The sequence below is a fragment of the Pseudophryne corroboree genome, chromosome 2 (assembly GCF_028390025.1).
Source record: "Pseudophryne corroboree isolate aPseCor3 chromosome 2, aPseCor3.hap2, whole genome shotgun sequence".
Classification (NCBI taxonomy): Eukaryota; Metazoa; Chordata; class Amphibia; order Anura; family Myobatrachidae; genus Pseudophryne; species Pseudophryne corroboree.
The window spans coordinates 976677252-976699228 of record NC_086445.1 but is presented as its reverse complement, the minus strand read 5'-3'; the positions used below and the strand labels follow the sequence as shown (position 1 = coordinate 976699228).

Below are 21977 nucleotides of genomic sequence, written 5' to 3'. Positions count from 1 at the left end.
GGAGAAGCCAGTGCACACCAGGTGATCCTAAAGCTTTCTTTAGATGTGCCCTGTCTCCTGCGGAGCCGCTATTCCCCATGGTCCTTACGGAGTTCCCAGCATCCACTAGGACGTCAGAGAAATTCGATTTACCAGCCGTAGCAGTAGAGACTAGGTCCGAGAGGCCTTCTCCAAACAACTCCTCCCCCTTGTATGGCAATGACTCCATATGCCGCTTCGAGTCGGCGTCTCCCGTCCACTGTCGGGTCCACAAGAGCCACCTAGCAGAAATAGACATAGCGTTTATTCTGGAGCTTAGTAAACAAATGTCTCTCTGAGCATCCCTCATATACAAGGCAGCATCTCTGATATGCTCCATGGTCATTTGGATGGTATCCCTATCTAAGGTGTCAATCTCCGTAGATAAGGAGTCTGCCCATGCCACGACAGCACTACAAACCCAGGCCGACGCCATGGCCGGCCTAACTATAGTTCCTGAATGTGTGTAAATGTGCTTCAGGGCGATTTCCTGCTTGCGATCAGCAGGATCCTTGAGGGAAGCTGTATCCGGAGAAGGCAGTGCCACCTTCTTGGATAAGCGTGTCAGCGCCTTGTCTACTTTAGGCGCAGATTCCCATCGTATCCGATCCTTCTGTGGAAAGGGATACGCCATGAGAATCCTTTTGGGAACCTGTAGTCTCCGATCTGGAGATTCCCAAGCCTTTTCGCATAATTCGCTTAGCTCAAATGAGGACGGAAACGTGACCTCAGGCCTTTTCCCTTTATACATGTGAACCCTCGTGTCAGGGACAGGGGGTTCCTCCGTGATATGCAAAACCTCCATTATGGCAATAATCATGTACCTAATACATTTTGCCACCTTCGGCTGTAATTTTGCATCCTCATAGTCGACACTAGAGTCAGTATCTGTGTCGGTATCTGTGTCAGCGACCCGGGATATGGGGCGCTTTTGAGACCCTGAAGGTCCTGGCTCCCCAGAGACAGGCACGGGCTGGCTACCTGACTGATCCCTAGCTTCAGCCTTGTCTAATCTTTTATGCAGCAGATTTACATTTGCATTCAAGACATTTAGCATATCCACCCAGTCCGGTGTCGGCATTGCCGACGGCGACCTGACATTCAAGCACTCCCCCTCCACATTTAGCGAGCCTTCCTCATCAAACATGTCGACACACCCGTACCGACACACTGCACACACCCAGGGAAACTTTTTCTGAAGACAGTATCCCCTGAAAGGCCCTTTGGAGAGACAGAGAGAGAGTATGCCAGCACACACCCCAGCGCAACAACCTGGAGACCAACACAGAATGTTTTTCCCCAGTAGCGCTGTATTATATTGTATCCGCCAATTATGTGCCCCCCCCCCCTCTCTTTTTAAACCCCCTTCACCGTGTGTAAGCAGGGGGAGAGTCCGGGGAGCTTCCTCTCAGCGTTCTGTGGAGAGAGAAATGGCGCTGGTGAGTGCTGAGGGAGAAGCCCCGCCCCCTCGGCGGCGGGCTTCTATCCCGCTCAAAATCGTGAAAAAATGGCGGGGGCTCAATTATATACATGTACAGTGCCCAGCTGTACATGTATATACCTATTTGCCATCCAAGAGGTGTTACTATTGCTGCCCAGGGCGCCCCCCCCCCCCCCTGCGCCCTGCACCCATACAGTGACCGGAGTGTGTGAGGTGATGTGGAGCAATGACGCACAGCTGCAGTGCTGTGCGTTACCTCTGTGAAGCTGAAGGCTTCTGCCGCCTGAGACGTCTTCTTGCTTCTGCTCTTCTGGCTCTGTGAGGAGAAAGGCGGCGCGGCTCCGGGGGTGGACGCCCAGGACGAACCTGTGTTCACCCCCTCTGAAGCTAATGGTGTTCAGTAGCCGAGGCAGCAGATACTATCAGTTAAGTAGGTCTGCCCCTCTCTCCTCAGTCCCTCGATGCAGGGAGCCTGTTGCCAGCAGTGCTCCCTGTAAAAAAGTGAAAATCCAAAACAAAAATGCTTTCTATAGCAAAGAACTCAAGAGTGCTCCCTGCAGTGCACCCTTCATCCTCTGGGCACAGGATCTAACTGAGGTCTGGAGGAGGGACATAGAGGGAGGAGCCAGTGCACACCCAGAATCCAAAGCTTTCTTAAAGTGCCCTATCACCTGCAGAGCCCGTCTATTCCCCATGGTCCTTACGGAGTCCCCAGCATCCACTAGGACGTTAGAGAAATCTGGTAATGTATGGGAGCAAATGACAATTGACCATTTGCTATCAAACACTGGAAAATAGACAAAAATGGATTTTCAGACAAATTGGTTAAGTTTGTTTCATTAAACCAATTTATCTGAACAACCGTTTTGTCCATTTTCAGGATTTAGGGAGCAAATGGTTGACTGTCATTTGCTCTCAGACATTGTCAGATTTTCTTTCCAATCAACCAGATTGGACAGATAATCTTTAAGTACTTCACAAATGACCCCTACCTACTCTAAATATAGTCCAGATGATTTTAGCAAATTGGAGGCACTTTCAAATCTCCCAGATTAACATTCTTACAGACTATCCCTATACAGATCACTACACAGACTAGCTCAGTAATATACAAGCTCCTGCTATACAAAACAACATATATAGGTATGGACCAAAATCACCATTGCACATGTAGACCAGGGCACATTTTATTCAAAAGCTTACTTCCCAGAGTAAAGGCCAGTACTCACTGGCCGATGCGGGAGAGATGTGTGCTGAGCGAACTGCTCAGCACACATCTCTTCCGCCACTCAACACAGCGCGATATGTGCTGAGCGTGCGGGGGGAGAGCGCTCATTTCACCCAGCAGGTGAAATGAGCGACCCGCTAGATTAGCCTGCACGGCAGGCCAATCTAGCACCACCGATAGCGATGCGCAGGGCTGCGCATCGCTATAGGGGTACATACGGAGCGATCAGGCTTAAAATCAAAGCAATCTAGTCAGATTGCTTAGATTTTAAGCAGTGATCGCTCCGTGAGTACCCCCCTTAACACATACATAAGACTGGATATCGCCCAACAGGTCATTGCCTCTCTCACTTTGTTTGGTTCAGGCTTTTGCCTAGGATTAAGTAAGAGAAGTTTTGCTAGGTGAAGGACATATGGTGATTTACACATCCTTCACTACCATATAACATGTTGCTTAGTTCAGTGTCTATGAGCTCTGCATTGGAAGGTTAATTAATTTTATTATGTTTTTGTCAAAGTCGGATGACCATCATTAGAAACGCAGCTATTAGAAAATGACTTAAAAAATGGAGGTCCCCTCATTCTCCCAATCCATCTCTATACTGCTGGAACATGCTAAAACCGTAAGATGCGTTGATGAACATACCCAGAAAGTGACCGATACTTACGTATTTTTTTTAAATTTCATTAGGAAACTAGAGTTTCAGTTTCGCAAATCTACTTGAAGGACTCAAATGTATACAGAAAAGTTGAGAAGAACCTTCAGGCTGGGGTTATTTTGGCCAGAGTGAAGAATGACCCATTTTTGACAGAAGACACTGACAACCGGTCAGGCGAGCTAATATGTCCATACACTACATAATAACTGTGCACACCAGCCGCCCAAACGCTTGGTTAGAACTGCTGTAAAGGTCTGGATCATTTGGTTATCAAGCCTGTCCAGTTGGACCAGCTTCATGCCGTAAATGGAGACCATCCCCAAACTTGTGCAGCGTATGGAAGAGCTCTGAATATTGGGTTGTTGCTTTCGCTCTCGCCCATGTTGGCCATTTATGAGTCCCCTTACTTTGCCCTTCTTGGCATAGCCCAACAGACATCCAGTATCAGTGGCGGCTTACTAATACTTTTTACTGCTTATACCAACATCCCCCTGACAATAATTCTTTAGTTGCTACACAATCTGGTAAACTATACAATAGTAAGGGTCATCTTTTTATACAGGTTGAGTATCCCATATCCAAATATTCCGAAATACGGAATATTCCGAAATACGGACTTTTTTGAGTGAGTGAGATAGTGAAACCTTTGTTTTCTGATGGCTGAATGTACACAAACTTTGTTTAATACACAAAGTTATAAAAAATATTGTATTAAATGACCTTTAGGCTGTGTGTATAAGGTGTATATGAAACATAAATGAATTGTGTGAATGTAGACACACTTTGTTTAATGCACAAAGTTATAAAAAATATTGTATTAAGTGACCTTCACGCTGTGTATATAAGGTGTATATGTAACATAAATGCATTCTGTGCTTAGATTTAGGTCCTATCACCATGATATCTCATTATGGTATGCAATTATTCCAAAATACGGAAAAATCCGATATCCAAAATACCTCTGGTCCCAAGCATTTTGGATAAGGGATACTCAACCTGTATTACTGTTTATATGTTCCTATAAAAAAAAAATAAAAAAAAAATTTCAGTGATCGCGCTGTGCACCCCAAAAAAGTGAGTCCCAGGGACCCCTCACTTTTAAAAATCGGGTTCCTACCTGTCCTTTTCTGGGTCCCATTGGAATGAAGGTTCTTATTAATGAATCAAAAAATAAGAATTTACTTACCGATAATTCTATTTCTCATAGTCCGTAGTGGATGCTGGGGACTCCGAAAGGACCATGGGGAATAGCGGCTCCGCAGGAGACTGGGCACAAAGTAAAAGCTTTAGGACTAGCTGGTGTGCACTGGCTCCTCCCCCTATGACCCTCCTCCAAGCCTCAGTTAGGATACTGTGCCCGGACGAGCGTACACAATAAGGAAGGATTTTGAATCCCGGGTAAGACTCATACCAGCCACACCAATCACACCGTACAACTTGTGATTTGAACCCAGTTAACAGCATGATAACAGAGGAGCCTCTGAAAAGATGGCTCACAACAATAATAACCCGATTTTTGTAACAATAACTATGTACAAGTATTGCAGACAATCCGCACTTGGGATGGGCGCCCAGCATCCACTACGGACTATGAGAAATAGAATTATCGGTAAGTAAATTCTTATTTTCTCTAACGTCCTAGTGGATGCTGGGGACTCCGAAAGGACCATGGGGATTATACCAAAGCTCCCAAACGGGCGGGAGAGTGCGGATGACTCTGCAGCACCGAATGAGAGAACTCCAGGTCCTCCTCAGCCAGGGTATCAAATTTGTAGAATTTAGCAAACGTGTTTGCCCCTGACCAAGTAGCTGCTCGGCAAAGTTGTAAAGCCGAGACCCCTCGGGCAGCCGCCCAAGATGAGCCCACTTTCCGTGTGGAATGGGCTTTTACAGATTTTGGCTGTGGCAGGCCTGCCACAGAATGTGCAAGCTGAATTGTACTACAAATCCAACGAGCAATCGTCTGCTTAGAAGCAGGAGCACCCAGCTTGTTGGGTGCATACAGGATAAACAGCGAGTCAGGTTTTCTGACTCCAGCCGTCCTGGAAACATATATTTTCAGGGCCCTGACTACGTCCAGCAACTTGGAATCCTCCAAGTCCCTAGTAGCCGCAGGCACCACAATAGGTTGGTTTAAGTGAAAAGCTGAAACCACCTTAGGGATAAATTGGAGGACGAGTCCTCAATTCCGCCCTGTCCGAATGGAAAATCAGATAAGGGCTTTTACAGGATAAAGCCGCCAATTCTGACACGCGCCTGGCCCAGGCCAGGGCCAACAGCATGACCACTTTCCATGTGAGATATTTTAACTCCACAGATTTAAGTGGTTCAAACCAATGTGACTTTTGGAACCCAAAAAACTACATTGAGATCCCAAAGTGCCACTGGAGGCACAAAAGGAGGCTGTATATGCAGTACCCATTTTACAAACGTTCGAACTTCAGGGACTGAAGCTAGTTCCTTTTGGAAGAAAATTGACAGGGCCGAAATTTGAACCTTAATGGACCCCAATTTCAGGCCCATAGACACTCCTGTTTGCAGGAATGTAGGAATCGACCCAGTTGAATTTCCTCCGTCGGGCCTTACTGGCCTCGCACCACGCAACATATTTTCGCCAAATGCGGCGACAATGTTTTGCGGTTACATCCTTCCTGGCTATGATCAGGATAGGGATGACTTCATCCGGAATGCCTTTTTTTCCTTCAGGATCCGGCGTTCAACCGCCATGCCGTCAAACGCAGCCACGGTAAGTCTTGGAACAGACAGGGTCCTTGTTGGAGCAGGTCCCTTCTTAGAGGTAGAGGCCACGGATCCTCCGTGAGCATCTCTTGAAGTTCCGGTTACCAAGTCCTTCTTGGACAATCCGGAGCCACGAATATAGTGCTTACTCCTCTCCATCTTATCAATCTCAGTACCTTGGGTATGAGAGGCAGAGGAGGGAACACATAGACTGACTGGTACACCCACAGTGTTACCAGAGCGTCTACAGCTATTGCCTGAGGGTCCCTTGACCTGGCGCAATACCTGTCGAGTTTTTTCCCAACGGTTTATAATCATGTGGAAGACTTCTGGGTGAAGTCCCCACTCTCCCGGGTGGAGGTCGTGCTGAGGAAGTCTGCTTCCCAGTTGTCCACTCCCGGAATGAATACTGCTGACAGTGCTATCCCATGATTTTCCGCCCAGCGAAGAATCCTTGCAGCTTCTGTCATTGCCCTTCTGCTTCTTGTGCCACCCTGTCTGTTTACGTGGGTGACTGCCGTGATGTTGTCCGACTGGATCAACACCGGCTGTCCTTGAAGCAGAGGTCTTGCTAAGCTTAGAGCATTGTAAATGTCCCTTAGCTTCAGGATATTTATGTGAAGTGATGTCTCCAGGCTTGACCATAAGTCCTGGATATTCCTTCCCTGTGTGACTGCTCCCCAGCCTCGCAGGCTGGCATCCGTGGTCACCAGGACCCAGTCCTGAATGCCGAATCTGCGGCCCTCTAGAAGATGAGCACTCTGCAACCACCACAGGAGGGACACCCTTGTCCTTGGTGACAGGGTTATCCGCTGATGCATCTGAAGATGCGACCCGGACCATTTGTCCAGCAGGTCCCACTGGAAAGTTCTTGCGTGGAATCTGCCGAATGGGATTGCTTCGTAGGAAGCCACCATTTTACCCAGAACCCTTGTGCATTGATGCACTGAGACTTGGCTCGGTTTGAGGAGGTTCCTGACTAGCTCGGATAACTCCCTGGCTTTCTCCTCCGGGAGAAACACCTTTTTCTGGACTGTGTCCAGGATCATCCCTAGGAACAGAAGAAGAGTCGTCGGAACCAGCTGCGATTTTGGAATATTGAGAATCCAATCGTGCTGCCGCAACACTACCTGAGATAGTGCTACACCGACCTCCAACTGTTCCCTGGATCTTACCCTTATCAGGGAATCGTCCAAGTAAGGGATAACTAAAATTCCCTTCCTTCGAAGGAATATCATCATTTCGGCCATTACCTTGGTAAAGACCCGGGGTGCCGTGGACCATCCCTACGGCAGCGTCTGAACTGATAGTGACAGTTCTGTACCATAAACCTGAGGTACCCTTGGTGAGAAGGGTAAATTTTGACATGAAGGTAAGCATCCTTGATGTCCCGAGACATCATGTAGTCCCCTTCTTCCCGGTTCGCAATCACTGCTCTGAGTGACTCAATCTTGAATTTGAACCTCTGTATGTAAGTGTTCAAAGATTTTAGAATCGGTCTCACCGAGCCGTCTGGCTTCGGTACCACAATAGTGTGGAATAATACCCCGTTCCCTGTTGCAGGAGGGGTACCTTGATTATCACCTGCTGGGAATACAGCTTGTGAATGGCTTCCAAAACTGCCTCCCTGTCCGAGGGAGACGTCGGTAAAGTCGACTTTTGGAAACGGCGAGGGGGAGACGTCTCGAATTCCAATATGTACCCCTGAGATATTACCTGAAGGATCCAGGGGTCTACTTGCGAGTGAGCCCACTGCGCACTGAAATTCATTGAGAACGGGCCCCCACCGTGCCTGAGCTTGTAAAGCCCTAGCGTCATACTGAGGGCTTGGCAGAGGCGGGAAAGGGTTTCTGTTCCTGGGAACTGGCTGATCTCTGCAGCCTTTTTCCTCTCCCTCTGTCACGAGCAGAAAAGAGGAACCTTTTGTCCGCTTGCCAACAAAGGACTGCGCCTGATAGTACGGCGTCTTATTTTGAGAGGCGACCTGGGGTACAAACGTGGATTTCCCAGCTGTTGCCGTGGCCACCAGGTCTAAAAGACCGACCCCAAATGTCCCCTTTCAAAGGCAATACTTCCAAATGCCGTTTGGAATCCGCATCACCTGACCATTTTACTGGTAGAATTGGACAACGCACTTATACTTGATGCCAGTCGGCAATTATTCCGCTGTGCATCATGCATATATAGAAATGCATCTTTTAAATGCTCTATAGGCAATAATATACTATCCTTATCTAGGATATCAATATTTCCAATCAGGGAATCCGACCATGCCAACCCAGCACTGCACCTCCAGGCTGAGGCGATAGCTGGTCGCAGTATAACACCAGTATGTGTGTAAATACCTTTTTTGGATACCCTCCTGCTTTCTATCAGCAGGATCCTTAAGGGCGGCCATCTCATGAGAGGGTAGAGCCCTTGTTCTTACAAGCGTGTGAGCGCCTTATCCCCCCTAGGGGGTGTTTCCCAATGCATCCTAACCTCTGGCGGGAAAGGGTATGCAGCCAATACTTTTTAAGAAATTATTAATTGTTATCGGGGGGAAACCCACGCATCATCACACACCTCATTTTATTTCTCAGATTCAGGAAAACTACAGGTAGTTTTTCCCTCACCGAACATAATACCCCTTTTTTGGTGGTACTCGTATTATCAGAAATGTATAAAACATTTTCCATTGTCTCAATCATGTAACGTGTGGCCCTACTGGAAATCACGGTTGTCTCTTCACCGTCGACACAGGAGTCAGTATCCGTGTCGGCGTCTGTATCTGCCATCTGCCTGACGGCCTATGAGACGTCTGGACAGGCACAAGCTGAGTAGCCGGCTGTCTCATGTCAACCACTGTTTTTTTTATATAGAGCTGACACTGTCACGTAATTTTCAACAGTACATCCACTCAGGTGTCGACCCCCTAGGGGGTGACATCACTGTTACAGACACTCTGCTCCGTCTCCACATCATTTTTCTCCTGATACATGTCGACACAAACGTACCGACACACAGCACACACACAGGGAATGCTCTGATAGAGGACAGGACCCACTTAGCCCCTTGGGGAGACAGAGGGAGAGTTTGCCAGCACACACCAGAGAGCTATATATGTATAGGGACAACCTTACAATAAGTGTCTATCCCTTATAGCTGCTTATATCTGTTATTTTGCCAAATAAGTGCCCCCCTCTCTTTTTTACCCTGTTTCTGTAGTTGCAGGATGCAGGGGAGATTCTGGGAGCCTTCCTACCAGCGGAGCTGTGTGGGAAAAATGGCACTGTGTGCTGAGGAGATAGGCCCCGCCCCCTTCACGGCGGGCTCTTCTCCCGCTTTTCTCTGGAAAACTGGCAGGGGTTAAATACATCCATATAGCCCAGGAGCTATATGTGGTGTATTTTTTGCCAAATAAGGTAAATTCATTGCTTCCCAGGGCGCCCCCCCCCAGCGTCCTGCACCCTCAGTGACCGAAGTGTGAAGTGTGCTGAGAGCAATGGCGCACAGCTGCAGTGCTGTGCGCTACCTTATGAAGACAGGAAAGTCTTCTGCCGCCGATTTATGGACCTCTTCTTGCTTCAGCATCTGTAAGGGGGCCGGCGGCGCGGCTCCGGGACCCATCCATGGCTGGGCCTGTGATCGTCCCTCTGGAGCTAATGTCCAGTAGCCTAAGAAGCCCAATCCACTCTGCACGCAGGTGAGTTCGCTTCTTCTCCCCTTAGTCCCTCGATGCAGTGAGCCTGTTGCCAGCAGGTCTCACTGAAAATAAAAAACCTATTTAAAAACTTTTACTCTAAGCAGCTCAGGAGAGCCACCTAGATTGCACCCTTCTCGTTCGGGCACAAAATCTTAACTGAGGCTTGGAGGAGGGTCATAGGGGGAGGAGCCAGTGCACACCAGCTAGTCCTAAAGCTTTTACTTTGTGCCCAGTCTCCTGCGGAGCCGCTATTCCCCATGGTCCTTTCGGAGTCCCCAGCATCCACTAGGACGTTAGAGAAATAAAAAAACACAGACTTGGTTTAGACACTACAAAAAGTGTTGCAAGGTGGGAAGGGGAACGACGACAGGTGAGGTGATGACAATGCCGCTGGGCTGTATAGCATACAGAACACTAGGCACCAGAGCTGTAATTAGACATTTGTGCGCCCCCACACTCCATATTCATAGAAGGGATAGTGAAAGTTTAGGGGCGTGGCTTCATGTGAAAGGTATGTGGCCACATAATAGTACTAATTCACATTACATCACAGTGGTGCCCCTTATACACACTGTGCCAGGTAGTGCCCCTTACACACTGCGCCGGGTAATTATAAAACACTGAGAAGCCACCAATTGCTAAACCTCCACACCATGGATCCACAAAGAGCTTGTTAGCCTTCAGCCATTTACTAGATCAAGCCTGGCCAACCTGTGGCTCTCCAGCTGTTGTAAGACGACAAGTCCCATCATGCTTTGCCACAGTTTTGCTATTAGGGAATGCTAAAACTGTGGCAGGGCATGCTGGGATGTGTAGTGTCACACATCTGGAGAGTCACAGGTTGGCCAGGCCCGTACTAGATGGTCAGCAAACTACCCCCCCTTGCAGGAACCACCCATTCACCAAGCAAGTCCAACTACATCATCCCTACCCCACTCCCGCGGGAACCCCTGCCGTGCTCACAGCAGGTCCAGCCACCATCCCCAGACTGATCCCCCGTGGAAAACCCAGCCGTGGTCACAACAGGTCTAGCCATCTCATCAGCCCCAACCGCAGGAAAAACACAACCACTATCAGCACGTCCAGACGCCGCGAACACCTCCACAGCAAGGCCAAACACCTGCTTGTTACCCGCTTACCCCCACAGCACTTAAACTGGGTACACACTGGCCGATATATATCGGCCGTTCAATAGAATCGCGGGTTCGTCGGCCAATGTGTACAAGCGATAGGTCTGTGAACTGTCAGCCACAGACCTATCGCGTCGGCCCTGCTGCACAGTCAACGGCATTAGATATATTGACACGCTGATGTGTGTTTACAGGCGGTCAGCCGACTGCCCTTACACAAGCAGCAGGAGCTGTGACTGACAGCTGAACTGGACGGGTATGTGTAAATGCCCTCCCAGTTCGCGACGTCAGTCCCCAACGGATCGGGCAGTGTGTATGCACAACACTGCGGGATCTGGCTTTAGATATATCTGGAGAACAACTGATCTGCAGATATATCTTTAGGTGTGTACCCAGCATTAGACTCACCCGCAGCTATATCGCGATCACCCCCGTTGCACACGACCAGATGACTGTCACAAGTGACTAACTCCCCTCAGAGCAGCCACAGCAGAGTCTGAGAAACTCCCCGGCAGTTGCGTACACGGTGGAGCTCTAATCACGCTATCTTAGCCAGGGAGCTTTGACATCATGCTCGGCCCCCATGAAGAGCGCCTGACCAGAAGAGGCGCCAAAGAGTGGAAAGAATTTTCTGTACAGTAAACCAGTCCAGCGATAAAAACATCCTTTGTTTCCACAGAACTACCACAATATAGAGAACAGTTATCGAGAACATCTTTATACTTCTCAGTTAATGTGACCATACATTACAACTAGTGGACCCATGCCAAACCATCTGAAACAGCCCAACAGCATAACGCCACCACCTCCATGCTTAACTGTAGGTACTGTACACTCTGCTATCAGGCGTTCTCCTGGCAATCTCCAATCACAAACCCATCCATCTAATCTGAAAAGTGTAAACCATGATACGTCACACCATGACACACGCCGCCATTGTTCCACTGTCCAGTTTTTGTGCTCTTTACACCATCGCAAGCGCTGGGCCGCATTTTTCTTGTGATTAGGTGTATGAGCCGCTGCTCACCCATTATATCCAAGTGCATGGGCCTCCCTACGAAGTGTTCTTATCTAAACCAGCACATTAGTGGCCATTTGGAACTCGTGTAAAATGGTATGCATTGGACAACCTCTGTTCTTTCCCAACTCCCTGTTTAGCAGTTTCGGGGGTCTTCCAGGGCGAGCTGCAATGACAGTCGTTCTTCCACGCATTAATGACAAAAGACAGTGGATTTAGGAACCTTCCTAACATCCGCAATGCTCCTCACACTCCTACAGACAATGATCCCCTTTTCAAACTCTGTTAGCTCCTTCCGGCAAGCCATTTAATTAGCAAATTATCTAGTTAGCGCCCCTTTACCCGTTTTATATACATTCAGGAATAGCTGTCTGCTGCAGAAGCACAACATTTTGCTTGTGCTGGGGTGTCCAATCAATGTTGTCTACATAGTGTATCAGTGATCACGCTGAGCGAAAAAATTTGTGTGTCCCAAGGACCCCTCATTTTAAAAAATTGGGGTACTACTTCACTATTTCTGGGTTCCATCACATATTATGGCGTAAAGGCAGGCAGTAGTTGGGACATGCTAGGGGACAAGGAGAGGGTTAGGGGCTGGCAGTGCTAGGGAGGGGGTAAGAGTATATAGCAGCTGGGGCAGTACTTGGGGAAAGGAAGGGGTTAGAGGCAGGCAGTAGTAAGGTATGTAGAGGGTGAGGGTAGATACCAGTTGGGCAGTGTTGGAGGAAAGGAGAGGGTTAGGGACAGGCAGTGCTAGGGAGGGGGTAAGAGTATATAGCAGCTGGGGCAGTACTTGGGGAAAGGAAGGGGTTAGAGGCAGGCAGTAGTAAGGAATGTAGAGGGTGAGGGTAGATACCAGTTGGGCAGTGTTGGAGGAAAGGAGAGAGTTAGGGGCTGGCAGTGCTAGGGAGGGGGTAAGAGTATATAGCAGCTGGGGCAGTACTTGGGGAAAGGAAGGGGTTAGAGGCAGGCAGTAGTAAGGAATGTAGAGGGTGAGGGTAGATACCAGCTGGGCAGTGTTGGGGGAAAGGAGAGGGTTAGGGACAGGCAGTGTTGGGGAGGAGAAAAAGGGTAGATAACAGTTGGGGCAGTGTTGGGGGCAAGGAGGGGGTTTTAGGGGCAGGCAGTAATGGGGCTAGTGTGTGTGTAATGTACACACACATATACATACATCCGGTGTGCTGTGATGGAGGGATTGTACCATATGTAATACATGTGCTACTCTCTGAGCAGCGCCAGTGACTGCTCTGTGCACGCTCAGGATTGCACTCAGATTTGGATAGTCAGGGGGCGCTGTAACATAGGTGTGCGTGTACTGCAATGATTTTATCATCCTACTGTATGAGGAATATTACAGGCTTTCCACCCTGCGACTGACCCTTCCAAAAATGTACACAGAATGTAAATGTTGTAAAATGAGAAAAAAATTAAAAAAATTGCAAGAAATATAAATTGTGATATAATTTTGTATTTGAATTCTAGTCCCTCTGATCCAATAACTGTCTCTGCGGATTTCTGGAATTTGTAGTCCCGTTATTTGGGTTGTACTCAGATAATCATGTGATCCATGCCATGTCTTTTTATAATGAAGGTATGGATGTATCCAAGCACAAAGTAACCCATCTGTCTCTAACCACCCCGCCCCACCAGTCATACCGTTACCCATGAGTCCTAACCCTTCCCCCGGCTGCCTGCAGGGTCTACCTCCTCAGCCCCCCATGTACTAGGCCCCGCACGCAGTGCTGCCCGTACCCCAAAACTTCTGCATCACATTCTGCAGCTTCTGCTCCGCTGTCACACACTGCTACAGATCCGCGGGCTGGGAGGAGGGAGTGGGTGGCAGGGTAGGGGAGCCCAAGGGCCTTCTATTCCTCAGACAGGAAAAGCTCCTCAGCCAGGGCCAAACCGGCGCCCACCAATATAACCTGTGTGGGACTGGGGCGGCCTCTCCGCCAGCACCAGTCTCTCTGCTCAGGCCCCCGCTGAGCACTCCCTGGGTCTAGTCAGCACTGACACAGCTGCCGCTCGTTATGTTCAGAGCGGTGATCAGCACACGATCGTACCCGCCCCCACCGCTGAGAAAAACCCCTGCTGCGGGAGAACTCAGTTCCCGCCACTGCGCAAAGTCCCGTGGGCGCTACACACACAGCTCTCTAACAGTCACTGCACAAACTCACTGATGCAGGTCCTTTACACTATGGCTCTAAGGAGCTGTACCATCAAGTCTGGACCCCAAAGCATGCGAGCCAGATGGGACGCCAAAGAGAACTGCCAAGGTTCCACCTCCTATTTTTATAACATGCAGCCAGCACATAGAGCATCCAGCTACTGGCTGTAGCAAAGCGCGTCCCAGGGACCCTCCCATTTTTTAAATGCGAGTCCCTGGTCACCAAAACAGGGTAAAATCACTATATCGTGTTTTTGCAAACACTGCAGTGTATGTTACATAGACCCTACTTACCTACATAATCATGATAAAAAGCATATTTTGCAAATTTTATGTCTATATAATACTAAAATCACATTGGGATTTGGGGGGTGGGGGGGTGTACTCAATCGAATGCACTGTAGTTTGGGCATTAGGCACGGTAAACTGCAATAAAACTACTGAATAATTTCCAGGAACTTATTCCCAGAGCTAAACAACATTGGGGTCAATTCTATTCGGCAACTAAAGAATAGCGCCGGGAATTAGCTCCCGACGCTATTCAATTCTGCTACTAGTTGCCCGCAATTGTCGGGAATTCTTCTCTCATCCCCGGGGGATGAGAGAATAAACCCGACAAAAGTGCTGCCTCGCGGCCGGCGCGAGGCTGATTCTGTCGGGAATCAGCCTCGCGCCGGGTAGTTAAGTCGGAGAATGCCCGTTCTCCCGACAAAACTACCTGTTAAGTCGGCGAGAACGGGACATCGCCGACTTAACTTTAGCTGAATTGAATAGCGTCGGGAGCTAATTCCCGGCGCTATTCTTTAGTTGCCGAATAGAATTGACCCCATTGCATTAAAATGAATTCCCCCCCATTAACAGGTCCGGAACAATATTAACTAATGTGACAAATTATAAAATGCTTCAAACCCAACACTAAGGAAATTAGGGCTCTTTAATAGGTGGTACATACCCAGAGGCAGTGATTGCGCTGAGCCCCCAAAAAAGTGGGTCCCACGGACCCCTCCCTTTTAAAAATTGGGGTCCTACCTGTCCTTTTCTGGGTCCCATCGGAATGAAGGTTCATATTAATCTTATTAATTATTCAAATATAAAAACAGACTTGATTTCGACACTACAAAAGTATTGCGAGGGGGAGGAGGGGGTGACAATGCTGCTGGGATGTGTAGCATACAGGACACTCTGCACCAGAGCTGTAACTAGACATTTCAGTGCTGTTTGAGAGAAAGTAAATTGGTGCTCCCCCACGCCATACTTTAAATCAAGGACAGTGCGCGCCGAAGGCGCGCACCAAAAATTTAGGGATGTGGCTTCATGGGGAAAGAGCATGGCTACATAACAGTACCAATTCACATTACACCACACAGGTAGAGCACGTTACACACTTTGCACCGGGTACAGCACGTTACACACTTTGCACCGGGTACAGCACGTTACACACTTTGCACCGGGTACAGCACGTTACACACTTTGCACCGGGTACAGCACGTTACACACATTGCGCCGGGTACAGCACGTTACACACATTGCGCCGGGTACAGCACGTTACACACATTGCGCCGGGTACAGCACGTTATACACATTGCACCAGGCAGAGCACGTTATACACATTGCACCAGGTAGAACACGTTATACACATTGCGCCGGGTGCAGCACGTTATACACATTGTACCAGGTAGAACACGTTATACACATTGCGCCGGGTGCAGCACGTTATACACATTGCACCAGGTAGAACACGTTATACACTTTGCGCCGGGTACAACACGTTATACACTTTGCGCCGGGTACAGCACGTTATACACATTGTACCAGGTAGAACACGTTATACACATTGCGCCGGGTGCAGCACGTTATACACATTGCGCCGGATGCAGCACGTTATACACATTGCGCCAGGTACACGTTATATACATTGCGCCGGGTACAGCACATTATATACATTGCGCCGGGTACACGTTATATACATTGCGCTGGGTACAGCATGTTATATACATTGCGCCGGGTACACATTATATACATTGCACCAGGTACAGCACGTTATATACATTGCGCCAGGTACAGCACGTTATATACATTGCGCCAGGTACAGCACGTTATATACATTGCGCCAGGTACAGCACGTTATATACATTGCGCCAGGTACAGCACGTTATATACATTGCGCCAGGTACAGCACGTTATATACATTGCGCTGGGTACACGTTATATACATTGCGCTGGGTACAGCACGTTATACACATTGCGCCAGGTAGAACACTTACAAGTTGCAGCCACCACCACAGACCCCCAGTCACCCCTACAGCAAGACCAACCACCACCAGCTTCACTCACTGGCCCCGCACTCTCACCCTGTGTCCGGAGCTGAGGAGAGGAGTACAGTCAGTCAGCTGCTGCGCTGTAAAAAGCTACAGTTTGCTCTGCAGCAGCTTTCCTAAAACTCCATGGCTACCCCCCTGCCGCGATCCCTGATTCTAAAGCCCCGAGTGCCTCACTGCGGCTGCATCTTATTGGTGCAGCAGCAGCATGGATCGGACTTGCGGGGGGTAGGTACTCAGAGCACACAACAACATTTCCCCTACGTGCGCCAGTGCCCCCAGCCACCTGCATCTTTCCCGGTCTTGATCCCTGCGAACCGCTTCTTCCGCTGACCGATGTGGCAGAGCTTCATGCCCGGCCGGAGATGACAGCCCCCAGCCACACACAGCGGGCTGGATGTTCCGGCCGGGTCCCGTACAGAGCAGAGAGGGGAAGGCGGGAGATCACGCTCTCCATGGTTTCCTCCCCTTCCTCTGCCATTGGAAAGTTAAAGTGACGGACAGCTTGGACAGCGCTGCTGATTGGTCAGAGCGCGTCCTGTGGGACCCTGCGTTTTTGTTTTTTTGAGTCACCGCTGTCAATTATCGGGTAAAATACGCGCTATAGCGCGTATTTGCGAACACTGCAGAGGTATATTACACAGATTTAAAGGGTGTCTTTCTCCAATTCTATTAAACGCAAATAAAAGAAATAAAAAAAATGGTATACATACAAAGGCGTTATTGGCAAACTTTTATACACATATAGGGGCTGACTCGAGAGTTAAATTAACACATTCTGGGGGGGCGGGGAGACTTAAACAGCTGTACATGAGTATACGGGAAGCAGTTACAATACCGCTAGTCAGGATCCCTGACATCACAATGCCGACACCAGAACCCAGACTAGCAGTGAAATACCGGCTCTACAGGCTTTTCTCCCTCTATGGGTATCCACGACACCCATGGAGGGAGAACATAACCTGTGGCGAGTGCAGTGAGCCACCGTGCTAACAAAGTGCTTACTAGCGCTCACCCCGGTGCCCGTGATCCCGCTGTCGTTATATCGACGGATGATTTTTCATACAGATCCCGAGTATTCATAGCATATCTTAAAACACAGCACAAACAGCACATGAAGACTTTTGCAGTAACAAACGCACCGAACCCAACACATCAAGAAAACTCCTACTGTCCTAAACAGCCACCTACATACACTGCATACAGCATTGACCATGCCAGCTACATTTTATCAAAAAGAAAAGTACTGCTGTCTCATGGCACCCATGCCCCATCACATAAAAAGGGAAATGGTGGACAAACATTATCAGCACAGGATGTAATTGGCATCCTTCTGCTTGGGATGCCGGCAGTCAGAATGCTGCGAAAGGGGGTTAGGCTACAGGTAGGGAGGGTTAGCATTCTTACTAAAGAGTCACAGGATTCTGTCCTGCCGACAGTCAGGATGTCGAGATCCCGTGACCGACCCGGCAAGCACACAGCAACTCAGGGATGGAAAACCTGGAATGCGCAACTCTTATTATCCATTATATGAAACACCTTCCCTGCTGCATCACTATACACATGCACTGTATCAAGATTTGGTATACGCTGTCAGTTACCATGTTAATAGCAGCATAACATTTATATGGTCAGCATGTCATGTGGTGTCAGCCGACAATCAATTTTAACCATGACACGTCTATCATCAGCATATTGGGATATCTATTTATCTAGATTTAGTTTAAATTACATCTCTATTTAGGATTAGTGTACCCAAAGTTTTATCCAACATTCTGGTGTCAACCTTATGAAAAGTAGTCATAGGGACTATATATATATATATATATATATATATATATATACACACATACATACACACACACACACGTGTGTAATATAAACCACATATGGCAATATGCAAAACCTCATCAAAGGAAAAGAACTCAGTATGGTGATGAAATGGGCAGGAGTCATGCTGGGACTTGTCACACAGACAGCACACGGGAGACACACACAGATGAGAGGGTTCAGTATGATTTACCGACAGCAGCATCCCAGCCACCAGTTGGCCAAGTGCATGGAGTCCCTTTGCAGGCACGCTGCGCTCACCACGGTGTGTGGGCTCGGTGGCTCGCCACAAGTTCTATAGCCACTCTAAGGGTCTCGTGGACACCCACGAGAAGGAACAGTCCTGTTGCGCCGGTGTTCCAGCATTGCCAGCTGTCAGGATTCCGGAGTCGGTCTCCTGAACGTCGGAATCCCAACAGCCAGCAAACTTATACCTAGAGGAGACACACACACACAGGGGAGATACACAGGTGTCTATGCATTAAGCACTGGAGAAAGCTAAAGTGGAGAGAGAGAAAGTAGCAATCAGTTCCTAACTTCCATGTCACAGGCTGTGTTCGAAAAATGACAGTGAGGAGCTGATTTGCTGGTACATCATCTCTCTCTAAGGCTTAGTACATCTCCCCCGCAGGCAGTACACGGGCTCATAGTGACTGTACTACACAGAGAACACCCACAGAAGGCCTGACCCACTCTTCTTACCGCGCCCCCGCCGCCTCGCTCCCTGTGACTCTCCCGGCGGCCCCCGGCCTCCACTCACGGAAATGAACCGCGGCGTCAACACGCAGCAGCGCGCCCAACGGAAACACAACACTGCCCGGACGGAAAGAGGAGGAGGCTACGTAGACGGAAGTCACGCGCGACGCACTTCCGCCGGATCTGGTGTGGTGGGGAGGAGATGGCGGGAACGGCGAGCGGATGAGACGGGGCGGAGCTAGGATCCTCCCAGCATGCACTGCGCTCTCTAGCGCTGCTGATTTCGTTGTGTCTATGTTCCCCAGGGGCTTGTGGAAAAGGTCCCCTCCACGAAGGGTAACTAGACGCTACCCAGCCTGATGCAGCTATAGGCTGGAAGCATAGGGGCTATAGAGAGGATAACATGGGGAAGGGGAATAACAGCTGGGTAATAGAACATAAGCAGTGGGCAACACTGATTGCTCTTGTGGATCAGTTAAAGGCTAGAATAGGAGAAAAGAGCACGCTGTTCCCCGGTAATAGCACGCAGCGCTGCACATGCGCAGTTTCCACGTAATGTTGTGCAGCGCCGTATTGTAGTGCACTTTCTACGTAATGTTGCGCTGCGCCATATTGTAGGAAAAAGTGATAGGTATGGGACAAGAATGTCTTATCCCTAGTGAGTGCACAGATGGCCATTGGAAGCCCGCCAGCATATAATGGCATTGCTTCCATCATCGAAACTTTGGACGCAATGTTAACTAACCATTGCATTAAAAGAATTCAATGGAAAAAAACATGGCGACGGGTTACGTAAGCACCAAAAAAAAAAAAAATCACGTATGTGCAATAACAACCTACCTTCAGCTGTATTTCCACATCCAATGGCCACCACTTCCACACCATTCCATGGCAGCTTAATTCAATGTCCATCCTTACATCGGAAGCGTGGCATTGAATGGTGGTCGGTCTTCCTACATCGACTCATGTAATGCTATGGCTAGTTACCATCACATTTTCACAGTCAATGGTATAACCACTGATGGTTAAACTATGAGCATGCAGAGAAGAAGCTGGAGGTTCACATACGTGCAAGTGTGGCGGGAACCTTGTCTGGGTGTCTGCAGCTGAAAACAAACTAATAGTCATAGGACAGGCATTGGAAAGAATCATCCAATGGCTGGCAACTATTGTAAATCCTGTATTCAATGGAAAAATAATTTTTATTGACTCAAGAACGTCAATTGTTGCTAACCATCGGTTTCTGATTTCCATACCTATAAAAGACCGCTGATTTGCACTGACACTGATTGGGCTCTGCCTGTGGTGTATTGCATCACACATCAGAAAGAAACTTACTATGTTGGCAACCATCACAATACTGCAATCAAATGCCACCCTCACCATCCGATCAAAAACATTAATAGCTGCGAACCATTGGTTTCCGATGACTACCCCTAGGGTATGGCTTGGCACAAAATGAAGAGGGTTGTGGGAGTGCTAGTGGAGGAGGGCTGGTAGGCTTTAGCAAATGTGAGTTTTCAGAGATTGAAGCATTGTTTTCGGGTTCTTTAAGTGAGGGACAGCATGGAACAAGTATTGGAGGCAGGAGTAGGGATAGACATTGATGGGTTATCCTTGGCTAACATTGATGGTGTGAAACCATCTGCTAGGAAACCGTCAATGGTTTCACTCACCGATGGCCATCCCTTTACTCTGGAGTAAGCTGCTGGCCAATCAGTGACTGGGGATGTGGCTTTCCTAGTGTCGGGGGTGGAGCTATGCTCTGTGTCCCTACACAATGTAGAAGGGGAACAAAAAACCTACCTAGTTTATCTGTTCATCGATGGCAGGAAACGATCTTGTTCTCCCCCATTTATTGTTAAAGTATTCAACATCGGCCATAGTCCATCAATGATTTTAAATCATCTATGGTCCATGGCCATCCCTAGGCAGGAGTGAAACGTGGCTACCAGTGTGCAGGTGACTCGGTGGTCATTGGTAGGGCAGAGGTGGGATGGTTCGCAGACAGAGCTGAGGTTGGAGATGTACGGGTGGGTAAGAGGCTGAAGGCTTTGTAAGTGGAGTCTGAGTTGGATACTACAGTAACTGGGATGTGGAACCATTATAGGTATAGCAGGAGAGGAGGCAGAAGTAGAGTGGTGATAGAGAGCTGTATTGACGAGGCCTTAAAGATACATTCAGGCCAAGATAGGTCAGACAGGAGGAGGTTGCTGTGATGAGCATGGGATCGTGTCTCTGCCTCTGAGAGGTGGCGGTTTATCATATTGCTTTTCTGCTGCTACTGGGCACTGGCGGTCACATGAATGCAAGTTTTGTGACATTTGCTGCAGGGCTATGGAGTTGTTACGCCAAGCTTTTAACTCTGACTCCTTCATAAATGGCAAATGTATAGTATTGTGTATAATGTAGATTAATTAATACAGTACATTTAATGTAGTCAAATTGTAGCGGAAGAATATTCATCACCACCACCACATATACAGTATCATCAGGCTACTAAGACTGATTGAACATAGAATATATTTTCTTAAAAATTTTTAACAAAAAAAACTTTGATGTAAATATGTAACAAGCTATGCATTTAGTAAATAAAAAGGGTTTCAGCAAGACGGCTGGAGCTTCGAGACTGCGGGCGAACGTTTACAAGGCAAAACCAACCAGGTTTGCCTTATTTAAAAAAAACGTACTAGTTCGGCTGGAGTCTCGGAGCTCCGGCCGTCTCGCAAGCCATTACATCCGGCCCCAGGTGTAGTTGGGACAGAATTCTGGAGGCAGAAGTTTGTCTAATGGAAGTGGGGTAATTTTTTTCTGCAGAGGACCTCATGATGCTGTTGAAAGTGGGATGAGGACATAGCTGCCTACTTTCCGGGAATATTGGGAGGCCAGCCTGCCTCACAGGGGTATGTGGTTAAACTACCCCCAGGCAGGCAAAATACCGACGCCGTCATCCAGGCAGGGGTACTATCCCTCCTCCGGAATACCGCTAAAGTAGGTAATTCTCCCTCTGTGGGTGTCCACGACACAGTCCGCAAGGGGACTCTTGGCG

At 48.5% G+C, this 21977-nt stretch overlaps 1 protein-coding gene across 1 annotated transcript in view; it reads right to left on the bottom strand.

The window, feature by feature from the left end:
• The window catches only part of GABPA (GA binding protein transcription factor subunit alpha), a 72925-nt gene extending 53804 nt beyond the window's left edge, over positions 1 to 19121 (bottom strand). Inside the window, exon 1 of the mRNA XM_063956378.1 lies at positions 18935 to 19121. The gene's annotated coding sequence lies outside the window, so the exon portion shown is untranslated. The remainder of the gene's footprint in view (positions 1 to 18934) is intronic.
• Positions 19122 to 21977: the final 2856 nt, after the last annotated feature.